At 36.6% G+C, this 5,175-nt stretch overlaps 1 non-coding gene across 1 annotated transcript; it reads left to right on the forward strand.

Moving 5' to 3' along the window:
* Nucleotides 1-2,862: 2,862 nt before the first annotated feature.
* On the forward strand, nt 2,863-2,964 carry LOC138447018 (U6 spliceosomal RNA). Its single transcript, XR_011259653.1, has one exon. It is a non-coding gene; the product is annotated as a U6 spliceosomal RNA (small nuclear RNA).
* The last annotated feature ends 2,211 nt before the right edge of the window (nt 2,965-5,175 follow it).

Consider the following 5,175-nt stretch of genomic DNA (forward strand, 5'->3'; position numbering starts at 1 on the left):
TCAAAAATCACAGAATGATCTCTGTTCATTTCCCAGGCAAACCATTCAATATCATGGTCATCCAAGCCTATGCCCCAACCAGGAAAGCTGAAGAAGCTGAAGTTGAACAGTTCAATGAAGACTTACAAGACCTTTCAGAACTACACCCAAAAAAGATGTCATTTACATTATAAGAGACTGGAATGCAAAAGTAGGAAGAAAAGAAACACCTGGAGTAACAGGCAAATTTGGTCTTGGAGTACAGAATGAAGCAGGGCAAATTCTAATAGAGTTTTGCAAAGGGAACACACTGGTCATAGCAAACACCCTCTTTCAACAACACAAGAGAAGACTCTACACATGAAGATCAGAAGATGGTGAACACTGAAATCAGACTGATAATATTCTTTGCAGCCAAAGATGGAGAAGCTCTATACAGCCAGCAAAAACAAGACTGGGAGCTGACTATGGCTCAGATCATGAACTCCTCATTGCCAAATGTAGACTTAAATTGAAGAAAGTGGGGAAAACCACTAGACCATTCAGGTATGACCTAAATCAAATCCCTTATGATTATACAGTGGAAGTGACAAATAGATTTAAGGGACAATATCTGATAGAGTGTCTGATGAACTATGGACTGAGGTTCATGACATTGTACAGGAGACAGGGATCAAGACCATCCCCAGGGAAAAGAAATGCAAAAAAGCAAAATGGCTGTTTGAGCAGGTCTTATGAACAGCTGTGAAAAGAAGAGAAGTGAAACACAAAGGAGAAAAGGAAAGATATAAGCATCTGAATGCAGAGTTCCAAAGTAAGCAAGGAGAGACAAGAAAGTGATCCTCAGCGATCAATGCAAAGAAATAGAAGAAAACAACAGAATGGGAAGGACTAGAGATCTCTTAAAAAAAAATAGAGATACCAAAGGAATATTTCATGCAAAGATGGGCTAAATAAAGGACAAAAATGGTATGGACCTAACAGAAGCAGAAGATATTAAGAAGAGGTGGCAAGAACACACAGAACTGTACAAAAAAGATCTTCATGACCCAGATAATCACAATGGTGTGATCACTCACCTAGAGCCAGACATCCTGGAATGTGGGCCTTAGAAGCATCATTACGAACAAAGCTAGTGGAGGTAATGGAATTCCAGTGGAGCTATTTCAAATCCTGAAAGATGATGGTGTAAAAGTGCGGCACTCATTATGCCAGCAAATTTGGAAAACTCAGCAGTGGCCATAGGACTGGAAAATGTGTTTTCATTCCAATTCCAAAGAAAGGCAATGCCAAAGAATTCTCAAACTACCGAACAACTATACTCATTTCCCACGCTAGTAAAGTAATGTTCCAAATTTTGCAAGCCAGGCTTAGGCTGTACGTGAACCATGAACTTTAAGATGGTCAAGCTGGATTTAGAAAAGGCAGAAGAACCAGAGATCAAATTGCCAACATCCTCTAGATCATCGAAAAAGCAAGAGAGTTCCAGAAAAACATCTATTTCTGCTTTATTGACTATGCCAAAGCCTTTGACTGTGTGGATCACAATAAAATGTGGAAAATTCTGAAAGAGATGGGAATATTAAACCACCTGACCTGCCCCTTGTAAAACCTGTATGCAGGTAGGAAGCATCAGTTAGAACTGGACATGGAACAACAGACTGGTTCCAAATAGGAAAAGGAGAAGGTCAAGGCTGTATATTATCACCCTGCTTATTTAACTTATATGCAGAGGACATCATGAGAAACACTGGGCTGGAGGAGGTACAAGCTGGAGTCAAGGTTGCCGGGAGAAATATCAATAACCTCAGATACGCAGAGGACACCACCCTTAAGGTAGAAAGTGAAGAGGAGCTAAAAATCCTCTTGATGAAAATGAAAGGAGGAAAGTGAAAAAGTTTGCTTAAAGCTCAACATTCAGAAAACAAAGATCATGGCATCTGGTCCTATCACTTCATGGGAAATAGATGGGGAAACAGTGGAAACAGTGTCAGACTTTATTTTTGGGGGCTCCAAAATCACTGCAGATGGTGACTGCAGCCATGAAATTAAAAGACGCTTACTCCTTGGAAGGAAAGTTATGACCAAACTAGATAGTATATTGAAAAGCAAAGATATTACTTTGCCAACAAAGGTCCATCTAGTCAAGGCTATGGTTTTCCCAGTGGTCACATATGGATGTGAGAGTTGGACTGTGAAGAAAGCTGAACACCTAAGAATTGATGCTTTTCAACTTTGGTGTTGGAGAAGACTCTTGCGAGTCCCTTGGACTGCAAGGAGGTCCAATCATTTCATCCTAAAGGAGATCAGTCCTGGGTGTTCACGGACGGACTGATACTGAAGCTGAAACTTCAATACTTTGGCCACCTCATGTGAAGATTTGACTCATTGGAAAAGACCCTGATGCTGGGAGGGATTGAGGGCAGGAGGAGAAGGGGACGACGGAGGATGAGATGGCTGGTCGGCATCACCGACTCAATGGACGTGAGTTTGAGTGAACTCTAGGAGTTGGTGATGGACAGGGAGGCCTGGCATGCTGTGATTCATGGAGTCGCAAAGAGTTGGACATGACTGAGCGACTGAACGGATACTAAATACATATTAATTTGTATTCATTAAATTTGTCATCACTGTTACAGAGCAAGGACTTGAGCTGTCTGACCTGCGTAGAAGTCATTTTGCAGTACTGCATTTTTGTAGAAACAGCTCTATTTAGAAGGTGACCAACAAGGAGACAAGAGGCAGGGCTTAAATACAAAATCCAAATTGTTCCTAGTAGTAACTCAGCAGAATGCCATCATTCCATTTGGTGGATTCTCTGAAGTTCTAACTGGGAATTATTTTGAGGAAAGAAAAAAAAAAAAAAAACACACATGCCAGTGTTTGCTTCAGCAGCATATACACAAAAACTGTAATTATAAAAGAATCTTAGCATGGTACCTATGCAAGAATAACATGTTATTTTGTGAAGCTGTCTCTATTTTTTATTGTTTATTCACTCCAGAGTTTTTGTTAAAGTAATGAAAAAATTTAGGACTAGATAGTGGTGATTGTTGCACAATGTAATGAATGGAATTTGTATCACAAAATTTATTAAAATTTGTTAAGATAGCTAAGTATATATATATATGCAAAATTTTTAAAATAGCTAAGTATATATATATGCAAAATAAGCTTACAAAAGATACATTCATTTTGTAGAGATTTCATTATATCGCATCATTGTTCCCCATTCTCTTTTACTTTGTAAGAGAAAATTGAAAAATAATTAGAATGACAAGATATGATATATTATTATTTGATTTTTTCTTGTTTTAAAGTTGAGCAAGTATAATAGATTAATATATGGACTATACTGAAAAATAAATAAACCATCTTTAATGAAAGCCATGGTAGGACTCTTTTTTTTTTTTTTTAATCTCACAGGGTCATTTCTAAGAATGCATTCTTTGTTTATAGAGAAAATATCTTCCAGTTTTAACTGCTGGTACATTCAGAATTTATTTCTGAGTCTCTTGCCTTTTCGCTAGAACTGTCTCCTCCCCAATTTCAATCTTCTTTTGCTAAAGAACCAAAATCTTTTAGTTCTGTATTTACAAGAAGTGAGATTTGACATGTTATGAAAGTGAAAGTTGCTCAGTCATGTCCAACTCTTTGCAACTCCATGTTCTATACAGTCCATGGTATTCTCCAGGCCAGAATTCTGGAGTGGGTAGCCTTTCCCTTCTTCAGAAGATCTTCCCAATCCAGGGATTGAACTCAGGTCTCCTGCATTGCAGGCAGATTTTTTTTTTTTTTTACCTTCTGAAGCACCAGGGAAATCCATGAATGCTGGAGTGGGTAGCTTATCCCTTCTGCAGTGGATCTTCCTGACCCAGAAATTGAATTGAGGTCTTCTGCATTGCAGGAAGATTCTTTACCAGCTGAGCTATCAGAGAATCCCAGATATGTCATACCATAGTTTAATTTATATTTGTCTCACAAATAATAATACAGTTCTATAACTGTTCTAAGGCCAGATACATGTTTATTAAACACACAGGGTCATTTTTTGTTTTGAACTGCTTCATAACATATCACCAACACTGTCAGAAGATGACAGATTTAGTGTGATTAACTGTTCTTTTACTAGACATGCAAATTTAAATATGGTTTATTTTGAATTTGCTCAATTACTTAGACTACTACCAGTTTTCTAATATTGTCATGTCAGAATGTGGTTATGGCAACAATGCAACATTTAGAATAAGAAGAACTAGGTTTTTGTTCACACTTTTTGTTCTTTATTTAGATCTTTCTAATTTAACTTTTTAAGTACATTGTAAATTTTTCTGATAATAGCATGTGCTTGGCCTATCTACTTCTGTTAGCTTAAGAAATAACTAAAAAAAAAAAATCTTTGAAATGATTTTGTGCCCTAGGGGAAATCATTATAAATATTACTTGTGGAGTTTGGTATCATAGTAATTGTATAAAATTTTTTGAAATGAAACAAGTTACTGAAAACCCATGAACAAATTCACTGAAATAAAATGGAATTCATTACAAGAGACTGCAGAGTCACTCTTTTTTCCTATACTACCTTTCATTTGCCTCTTGTCATTTTCATTTTCTAGTATTATCCCTAAAGAAAAACAGAGATTTCAATTCATCTACTGATAACAAGGACTGGTTGTATCTAGTGAAATGTATTACTGCTTTGAGTTTTGCATAGTTCCTTTAAATTCTGCTAGTTGTTGTCCTCTTGGCATGTCCATTTTTCCTCTGGAGTCAGGATCACTATGATCTGTACTTTGATTTCATATTCATTTCCTTGCTGCCCCTTGCACTCTGCATAATGACATGGATGTCTGTCATGTTGAAGAAAGAAGATTTTTTTTTGTGTGTACTTTGAAATAAGTGAATTTAGAGTTTTGCTGATGCACATGTAAAAATAATATATTATGGAGTGTAAAATTAGTTTTGGTTAAATGGAAGTTTTAAGTAATATTGAATTGTGTAAAGTTAATAATTAGTGAAAGGAAAAAGCCAGAGACAAGGGGAAAAAAAAAAGTACCAGAGTTAAGAGATTTAAATCTGTGTTTTTCCTTGTTGGTGGTTTCCCTCAGTGGTTATAAAAACATCCCAATACATCTCATATGTACTATTTATTCATTGTCACACGCTTCAAATTGTTTATGTCTATAAGAAGTTAAT

This window comes from Ovis canadensis, chromosome 10 (genome assembly GCF_042477335.2).
Source record: "Ovis canadensis isolate MfBH-ARS-UI-01 breed Bighorn chromosome 10, ARS-UI_OviCan_v2, whole genome shotgun sequence".
Lineage (NCBI taxonomy): Eukaryota > Metazoa > Chordata > Mammalia > Artiodactyla > Bovidae > Ovis > Ovis canadensis.